The sequence below is a fragment of the Saccopteryx leptura genome, chromosome 10 (assembly GCF_036850995.1).
Source record: "Saccopteryx leptura isolate mSacLep1 chromosome 10, mSacLep1_pri_phased_curated, whole genome shotgun sequence".
NCBI classification, from domain to species: Eukaryota; Metazoa; Chordata; class Mammalia; order Chiroptera; family Emballonuridae; genus Saccopteryx; species Saccopteryx leptura.
Window position 1 is genome coordinate 8,630,913 of NC_089512.1, and position 10,096 is coordinate 8,641,008.

Below are 10,096 nucleotides of genomic sequence, written 5' to 3' on the forward strand. Positions count from 1 at the left end.
GCCATCCCACTCCCAGGTATGTAGCCTGGAGAAATACAAAACCCTGTACACCTGTGCACAGTCCTATTTGTAATTGTCGGTAAGTGGCAGCAACCTATTAGCCCTTCAGTGAGTGAAGGGGTAAAAAGACTGTCACACATCATACAGTGGGATACTGTGCAGCAATAAGAAAAAAAAAAAGCGGCCCTGGCTGGTTGGCTCAGCGGTAGAGCGTCGGCCTGGCGTGCGGGGGACCCGGGTTCGATTCCCGGCCAGGGCACATAGGAGAAGCGCCCATTTGCTTCTCCACCCCTCCTCCTTCCTCTCTGTCTCTCTCTTCCCCTCCCGCAGCCAAGGCTCCATTGGAGCAAAGATGGCCTGGGCGCTGGGGATGGCTCCTTGGCCTTTGCCCCAGGTGCTAGAGTGGCTCTGGTCTTGGCAGAGCAACGCCCCGGAGGGGCAGAGCATCGTCTCCTGGTGGGCAGACGTCGCCCCTGGTGGGCGTGCCGGGTGGATCCTGGTCGGGCGCATGCGGGAGTCTGTCTGTCTCTCCCCGTTTCCAGCTTCAGAAAAATACAAAAAAAAAAAGCAAACTATTGATACATTCAATAGCTTGGAGGAATCCCGAAGGCATAGGGTTGAGAGGAAGAAGCCAGTCTCAATAGATTATAAATTCTCTATGATCCCATTTATACGACGGCCTCAGAAAGATTAACTATAAGAATTGCCTGGGGTGAGAGGTCGGGGAGAGGTTAACTACAAAGGCAGAGCACGAGGAAATTTGGGGGAGCGATGGGAGTTGTTCTGCATCCTGATTGTGGTGGTGGTTACACGGAGCTGTAGGTGTGACCGATTCCTAGAACTGAGCAAACACAAAAGACTCCATTTTTTTTTGCCATATGTTAATGCATGAATAAAAAATTAAAAACAGAACGAAAATGTTCTTAGTAAAATGTATTTTGACTTTTTGTGGATTTGATAAGATCCAGCCATTGAAAAGTCTAAGTCCCTGAAGAGCCACCCGACCCTGCTTCTCAGCTGCCCCTGAGCCAGCAGCTCTGGGGCTTGGTGGGAGGGGAGCTGCTACAAAGGCAGAGTTCTCAGGACCACAGCCCGCATCAAAAATCTGCATTTTCATTAGAGCCCCTATGATTAGCTTCGCGTGCATATGAAAGTCGAAGGCGTTCTGGTGGGAATTACAAAGACCCAGACTCAGTACACCCCCTTAAGCCTCAGTCTTTTGTGAAGCCCACTGAGGGGTGAGCTTCCTTAGTTGATGTTCCTTGAGGCCGTTGGTTTGGGGGAGTTAGCATCTTTCTCCCCAAATGCACTGTTTTTCCTACAGAATCTCATCTGCTCGGAGCCTTTTTTTTTTTTTTTTTTTTTAATTTTTTTACAGGGACAGAGAGAGTGTCAGATAGAGGGATAGACAGGAACAGACAGACAGGAACGGAGAGAGATGAGAAGCATCAATCATCAGTTTTTCGTTGCGACACCTTAGTTGTTCATTGATTGCTTTCTCATATGTGCCTTGACCGCGGGCCTTCAGCAGACCGAGTAATCCCCAGCTCGAGCCAGTGACCTTGGGTCCATGCTAGTGAGCTTTTTGCTCAAGCCAGATGAGCCCGCGTTCAAGCTGGCAACCCCAGGGTCTCGAACCTGGGTCCTTCCGCATCCCAGTCCAATGCTCTATCCACTGCGCCACCGCCTGGTCAGGCTCGGAGCCTTTTTAACTGAATGCTGGTACTGATTTCTGGTTTCCGCACTGAGTTTAGCTTGTTTTGAATGCGTCACCTAAATATATCAGTTAGATATGATATGACCCCATTGAGATGACTAAAATCATCTCCAAGCAGACGCATGGTTAGGGGTTCAGTAGTGAAGATGAATTCCAGAGGCTGGAAGAAGAGAGGTTTGCAAGGAGTATGTCCACCTCATTCCCCCCCAGAAGTGCAGGAGGAACTTCCTTCCCTGGCACACTCAAATCCACACCCTTTACCTTGGAGATGAATCTGCGGCTGTGGTGATGGTGTAAAGGAGGTGGGAACTGCAGGTCCGGGGCTTCCGAAGGCCACGCCTGGTCCTGAGAGCTCAGGGTCCCGGCCCTTTATATGTGCAGTGGACGAAATTTCAGAAATGCCTCAGCCTTTCAAGGTTCCAGGCCCCGAATTAGGACTGGAATCACAGAGGTCTCATTCCAGGAACATGGTGGCCTCCTTCCTGGTGAAAAATAGCCCCTATGCCCTGCTCCCCTGCCCACCCCAGGACAGGAGAGCTCTCTGCTCTGGCAGAACCTGCAGGGACCATGACTTGGCTGGAACCCCTTATGGTTCAGAACAGGCTCTGGATTATCCGGGAGCACGAACCCGCTGTGCCTGGGGCAAAGCCGCCCTCCACCCCTGGGGGTAAAGGAGCCTCGGGTGGTGTGACAAGTCACACTTCGGAGTCACTTTACAGGATGACTTAGAGAGGCCTGTTGTTCTTTGGAGCCGCTAATCCACGCATGGAGGGTGGTGAAGACATTTCACAGCCTGCTCAGTTCTCCTGCCGCAGAAGCAGGGACAGGCCATGGTGACTGTTTCCTAGTGAACGGTGACCGTTTCCCAGTGAACGGTGACCTGTCTGGCACTGAATGGTGACTGTCTTCTAGTGGACGGTGACTGTCTTCCAGGAAACAGCATCACACCAAGTAGGGCTTCTCAGCTGAAAGCAACATTCAAGCCACTTCTAAGAGCATGCTGTACTCTCAGGTTAACATCTGGAATGGCCCTGCTGGGCCATAGCTCATATCTGTCGATGCTCAGACCTCCACTGCAGAAGCCTGGGGTAGAGAAGCAGGTGGAATAGCTGGTTTTGAATCTGTGGGGGTATTTTAATAAGCCTCACCCCCTAATGTGAATGTCTAAGGAAGTAGCAGAACTAAATCTGGCAGTTGAGGGTTTTTCATAGGGGAGAGCAAGAGGTAGGTTTGGGGGCCACTCCTCTAAGCACCAAAATGACACCCAGAGCAACATTGATATCCCTGAAGTATATTTTAAGGTAAAAAGACTTATTTTGCTTTAAGTGTCTTTCTTTCTGCTGATGTTCTAGGCAAACTGAGAAGATAGATAAAGCGGTAGTCAAAGTTTTTATAGTCCCTTTTTCTCTTTAGAAGAAATCCATAGTGAAACTGAATATTTAATAGGTGAAAATTTATCTTGAAGGATTTTTTTTTTTTCACTGACAACATGCTAAATGTTGGGTAAGCCTTTCTGGTTACATGAGCTTCCTTAAACTTTATTGAAGCTATTAGCAAATCCTTTCAGAAAAAACAAAATCTTATTAAATTAAGCTTCTTAAGTGTTGCTACTTCCCCTGCGGTCAGAAGTGATCTGAAAAAACCTACTTAATCCCCTAGCATGGAATTGAACAGCTTCCATAATTTGTTACTGCAAAAGACAAAACATTTATGAGTTTCCAATTCAACTGAATTTTGGATGGACAATCTTCTGAATTTCCAAGCTTTCATTGTGTTTATAATTCATTGAGTGGGTGAGGAGACTTCCAGGGGTCTCCCCGGTCAGATGCACTATTGAGAGGGCAAGGACTGCCCCCAACAAGGTTAGGCTTTTTCTGCACAATTTCAAGTTCAATACGCAGAAATCAGGGAGCCAATGTGTTTCTTTAGCTGATCCCAACCTCTCACTGATGTCGGTTTTGCGACACCTGAAGTATTTAAATGGGGTGCACGGTGGCACGGTGTTTCTGGCCTTCATTTGGATGCTTTTCTGGGGAAAGCTGACTGGTCCAAGAAAGGTCTTCCTGGGGCTGGGTACACTGAACCTTCCTATTAACATAAGATAATCTTTCTTCCTAACAGCTAACTGTTCCCTCTAAGAGCTCACAATGTTTACAGACACAGGGCATATTAGTTATCCCAACTGCTTCATCGGTCAGAAAGAGTGTAAAATTAGTAAAGATTTTAATTTGTTTAAATTTAAGCAAAGGAGACTAATTTTCTACCAGAGGAGGGAAGGGGAAGATAAAATTAATTTTTATGTGTGTTATATTGTGAAGCACGTTAGGTTATATTGTGATTCTTCACTGAGAGTCCTCATATGAATTTGTCTTGTGATACAAAGACTGTGGCTGAAAAAAGACTGAATAACATGCCCTTGACCCCAGAGCTGTATACAGCAGAGCTGAGACTCAGACCCATGTTGGGCTGAACTCAAAGCAGGCAAGTGCTCTTGAAGTTATATGTTTGTCCAGATCAGCCCATATATTAAGCACATAAAACACAAACTGTAACTATCCATATAAAACCTGGTTCACATGGTGTAATTTGAGCCACCACTGACTAAGGGATATCAACATCCCTGGTTATTTAAATAAGGAGGCGGCCGGGGATTCAAAGTTAAATCTTTGATGTTTATACAGAAAATAGCTGGTCAGCTAAAGAACAGATGACCAAATAGAATGGGATTGTTGGGGTTTGGTCAATAAAAAGTGAGGGCTTGGTATCTAAGAATGTGGGTTCTAGAATCCAGTTTATTTCACATGATTCCTGACAGTTCAACTTCATTAGCTGTGTGACACAGGACCAGTGCTGTTGGGATGTGGCCAAGGACTGAATGGAAAACAAGAAGCCCTCAGGAGTGTGCAGCCTCACAGGACCGTACCACCAAGCACAGACAGTTAAAAGGTGCCCGTGACCAGGGTTACAAAGATACGAAGGGCTTCCCAAGCAACATTTGAGGACATTCCTGACTGTAAATATTCCAACCTATTCACTTTTGAGGATGCTACTGCTTGGAAACCATGGTATCTCTTTTTAAACTGATGAGAACAGATACTACACTTGATCTTAGCCAAAAGGCCGAGAAGCGATGATATCTCTTTTTGTTTGTTTGTAAAATATGGTCACCGCAGGCAGAGAGGTCTCTGGAAGACTGGGCCAAATCCCAGGGAAGTCTGAGAGTTGCAGCAGTAGTTTATGGTGGGGCTGTGTTCCTTACTCCGCTGTCCCTGGGTGGCTCTCACTTTGGGCAAGCCTGAGTGTCTCCACCGGGACCCATGAGTGCTGCATGGGAAGCGCTGAGCATCTTACTTCTCCCTCCGTCTTGTCTCAGCGACTCCTTTCCCAGACCTGGCTCCTGATTGCCAGACTCCCCTTGACTTTGTGGGGAGGTCAAGTCCTGAGTCATGACTGTGATCCTGCAGAGCTAAAAAATTAACAGGTTTTGTTGGATACTTTTTAGTTTGCAAAATGCTTTCAGTTACATTGTCTAATTTAATGAGTTACCAGAGAGGGTAAGGAGAAGGGATAAATAAGTACGACAGATATGATGGAAGACACGAGACAGTGTGACAAGTCCCGCAGCCGCTGCCGCTGCCACTGCTGCTGTTGAGGGGTGATCAGCGAAGGAGGTTTGTATAGGTAGACAGGCCCCTGAGTGCCAGGCTGCCCAGGCAGAGGCAGGACGGGAATTTCTGACCCAACAGGTTCTGTTTCCCAAGCAGCCCGGATCTCTGTCCACTGCAGACCCCAACTCACCCAGAGCTGGGAGCTGGGGCTGCTCTAAGAGACATCCTCAGCAAGCTCTGCCAGAGGCCTTCCCTCAGAGCTTTCTGGTGCCTTCCTGGGGCCAGGAGCACTGGACCACTTTGTGATGCTCTAATCTATCAGGAATTAGAAGTCTGTTCCCTGGTGGTGATTTATCTGCAAGGGCCTTATTTAAAATCGTGCTTGGTAAAAAGATAAAAGAGTTGCGAAATGGTCAGGGCCTGGCTTGCAGTCTCTCTCCTGACCTTTCCTACCCCTGTGTGGATCTGATCTGCCTTCTGTTACCTTTGGTAAGCCGTTTCTGCTTGGTGGGTAGGGGACAGAGGTTCGTGAGCTGCCCCGGATTACGCCGACATCTGCACTGGAGTCTTCCCTGTCATCTCTGAAGAAAAATGACAACGGGGGAAGATTCTCCTGCAGAGCCATGGAAAAGATTATTTTAGGCAAGTACTTTTTTGGGGTCTTTCCAGACACTAAGATTGAGACTGCTGAGTCCAGTCGTGTCCGGCCAAGCACGTTCTTATTTTAAGGATATACAGCTCAGAAGGCTGGAGGTGGCTCACAGAGCAGCTCCCTGGCCAGCTCTGGGGTCGGGCTTTGTGGAGAAGGGGTCAGGAGAATGTGACAGCCTGGTGGGGCTCCTCTTCCTCCCTCTACCGGGACCTGGCTGAGTGGGGACAGGCGGAAGTGTGAACACGCGCCCAGTTGAGGCATGCTGACCCTACCTGGACTGTGGCCGGAGATCTGCGGGTGACGGAGCACCCAGCCGGGGCTGCTGCCGGACAGCAGGGGAGGCCAGCAGGTGGACTCGAGGGCCACCACTGTCTGCCAGGACTCTGCTCTCTCCAGGTTCCTCCTGCTGACCAAGGTGTGTCACCAGGGGGGCAGCCTGGGGCGGGGTTGGGAGGCTGGGAGAGCTCAGAGGCTGATTAAGACCTGGCTTTGCCCCTGTCTGGCCTTGAAGACTCATCCTTCTCAGACCTCCTTTTATTCAACTGTAAATGAGAGGGTTCAAGGTCATCTTCGGCTTGAATACACAGTGGTTTCAGGGAAGGTTCTTAACCTGAGGTCCACGGATCATGAACAGCTTTCAAGAGGGATCCACGAAGCCCTCATATATACCTTCATATGTGCATTCCTTGTCCATAGCTTCCTTAAGTCCTCCAAAGGCTCAGTGACAGTGACATTTATAGAGCATGTGTTTAGGCCAAGCACCAGTCCCACTCTTTGTATAATTAAGTCACCTCTAGGCCTCACGTCAGCTCTCAGAAGCACAGAAAGCATCAGTAATTTGCCTAAGCTTGGAGGGAAGGATCTTAGGCAAAGAATCTAATCAAGGCCATCATTTGTCCAGAGTGGCCGCCCACGTTTCTATGTATAACTGATGCATTTGTACACCCAGTGGTCCCAGAGTTCCTTATAGCGGGGAAGCATCTTTTATCCAAATGCCTCCAAGTACTACAGAAGAATCATCTCACTTTTCCTAATACCAAATGAAATTTGTTTTTCTTTTCATAGCACGTGGGTTTTGTTTGGGTGTCTGCTAAATCTAAAGTCAGTTTTGACGTTTTTGAGGATGAAATCCTAGAATAATTGTCAGTTTTTCTGATTGACGTGATGACGTGCTGATCTATCTCATCCATAGTCCTTGCCTGCCTTTCTTTTCTTTTTTTCCAATTAAAAAGAAATCTGAGTGATCTGGAACTAGTATTGTCATCTGCCAGGGAGGAGGCCCTACAGAACTGGGGCTAATTTGTGAAGGGTTAATTTGCATCGCACGTTCAATGTAAGGACTAGTTGTGTAGCTTAGAGGTGCTATATTGCTTAGGAGAAGGCAGGGGACCTTCTGCTTCATGTCTCCGTGTTTTTTGTTTTTTTTTTTCCTTCAGATCAGCAGGTGCAGCTGGCCAAATCAGCAGGGAAAACGAAGCCTGCTGGAGGTGCCAGACGGTGCTGGGACGCCTTTGGTCAAATGGTTCCACTGCCCGGTCTACCTTTCACCTTCCCTGCGTGGGGATATAGGCCTGCACGTAGCACTCAGGCAGTGCTAATTGTTTTACAAGCACAGCTGCTAGTGAGGAAGATAAGGAAACGCCCTCCCGCACCTACGGAGCAGCTCTAGCGCCCCCAGCGGTTGGCTGGCGCACAGACGCTGAGGATCCTTACATTCTAGTGAGAGACAGGTTCGAAAACTAGCCAATGATGGAGTGTTCTGGAATCTGAATCCTGTGGGGGGATGGAGCTCATGGAGTGGCCCTACCCCCGTGGTTGCCAGGGCGGGGGTGGGGGAAGAGAGGAACAGTGGGACCGAGAGTGCCAATCACAAAAGGACATGGACTGTATGACTCTACCTCCAACCTGGGGTAGTCAGATTCATGGACACAGAGAGTAGAATGGGGCGGCCAGGGGCTCGGGGAGGGGAGAGGGGGAGTTACTGTTTAATGGGTACGGTTTCAGTCTGGGAAGATGAGAAAATTTGGGAGATGGCTTAACCTGTGGTGGCGCAGTGGATAAAGTGTCGACCTGGAACGCTGAGGTCGCCAGTTCAAAGCCCCGGCTTGCCTGGTCAAGGCACAAACGAGAAGCAACTACTACAAGCTGATGCTTCCTGCTTCTCTCAGCCCTCCAGCCCCCCACCTTTCTCTCTCTCCATTCCCTACAATCAATAAGATCTTTTTTAAAAAGTTCTGGAGATGGATGGTGGTGATGGTTACCCAATAACATGAGCGTACTTAATGCCATTGAACTTTATACTTAAAAATGCTTAAAATGGTATGTTTTATGTAATGTGTATTTTACAATAAAAAATAAGTTGATATAAATAAAAGGATCAAATATAGATCATGTGGCCCAAAACAAGGTGGGACGTGAATGCCCACGTTTGGCAAACTGTCCCAGCCTCTCTGTGTGGTTATGTAGTATTTGCATGCAAACGAGAAGGTTTCTTTCAATACTCCAAAGTTTTTTATTTTTAAAATTTTCCATTTCTGGGCAAAACAATGTTGTAAAATACTCTGTGGTAAATGAGTAGGTAGAAAGAGAAGAGAGGGGACATTTGTTGAAAACCTTTTCTGTGCTAGTGTTCTACCCAGGTTCAGACTGGGAAACTGGCCCTGGGGCCAGTGAGCAGCCCGAGCAGCTGGACCAACCCTCCACATGGGGCCACCCACCTCTCGGCTCTGAGCTATTCAGGGTGTCCTCACTGCTTCCTGCTTAACCCATTTCACCTTCTGTCCACTGGGCATTGTCAAATAATCCCCCTCACTTGGAATTTTGCACCTGCAGAGCATTAATTTGGAAAAACATGAGTTGTAGATCAATCAGTACCTAAATGAGAATGCGCCTTGTCCCTCAAAGCAGAACACATACCAAAGCCAGAAACACCGACAGCGCCTTGAACTCCGAGCTCTTCCAGTTCCTCAATTTCCCGTGAAAACGGATGTCACCCACCCTCACCACAGAAAACACAACAGTGCACAGAGGAAAGAAAACCCACCAGCACAGAGCACCAGTCACGGCACCACCCAGAAGCAATCACAGTTCACATTTGGGTCAATATACTTCCCATCTTTACTGGGCATTTATTTGCTTATACACAATCTATTTTAAAACGGGTTTTACAATACACAGTTTTATCACCTGGTCTACAAGTACGCACGCTGGGAACATTTTCTCTTTTACAACAGTTGCAGTAACTGCGTAGTATGGGGGGAAAACCATAAACAATTAAGCACTCTTGCTGGAGAAATGTAGACATTATCTATTCCAAGGAGACTTTATTCTCTTTACAACACCTTGAGAAAAGACAGGTGTCCTTTCCTTCGATAGTTTTCTATAGAAACTTACTCTTCGACTTAGCTTTTCAACTTGCTTCGCTGTGCCCATCGAATCATCAAGTAAGTAATCCAATTGATCGTTTCCTCTCCCGCCCACTTGCTTCCTCCCTCTCCCTGCTCTCCCAGGCCACACCTCTTTCTCCCAGGGTCCCCACCTGGTCCTTCACCTCCAGTATCTGCCCCATCCCCTCTCATTTGCCCTCTTGCAGATGCTTCCATTCCATTTCTAGACACTGTCTTTCATTGATTGTAATCAACTCTACTGACTCAAAAGCCTCATCCTCAGTTCCACCTTAGATTAGCTTGTAATAATCGGAAGAGAGTATTCAATGGTTTAAAGCAGTGGTAGTCAACCTGGTCCCTACCGCCCACTAGTGGGCGCTCCAGCTTTCATGGTGGGCGGTAGCTGAACAACCAAAGTATAAATAAAAAGATATTTAGCTATAGTAAGTTATTTTATAAAGATTTATTCTGCCAAACTTAGCGAAAATCCGACATAAAGTACTTGGTAAGTAATTATTATTATCATATATGCTTTTACTTGCTGTAACTCTGCTTTATAAATTTTATAAATTAAAGTGACTTCCCTACTTTATAAATCACCATTACTGTGGAACTGGTGGGCGGTTAGAAAATTTTACTACTAACAGAGATACAAAAGTGGGCAGTAGGTATAAAAAGGTTGACTACCCCTGGTTTAAAGGAAAATATTAAGAAGCAGTTCTTGGTAGAGTTA

General features: G+C 47.3%; 1 pseudogene; it reads right to left on the reverse strand.

Moving 5' to 3' along the window:
• Positions 1 to 4,755: 4,755 nt before the first annotated feature.
• LOC136382736 (U2 spliceosomal RNA) lies at positions 4,756 to 4,849 on the reverse strand (annotated as a pseudogene).
• Positions 4,850 to 10,096: the final 5,247 nt, after the last annotated feature.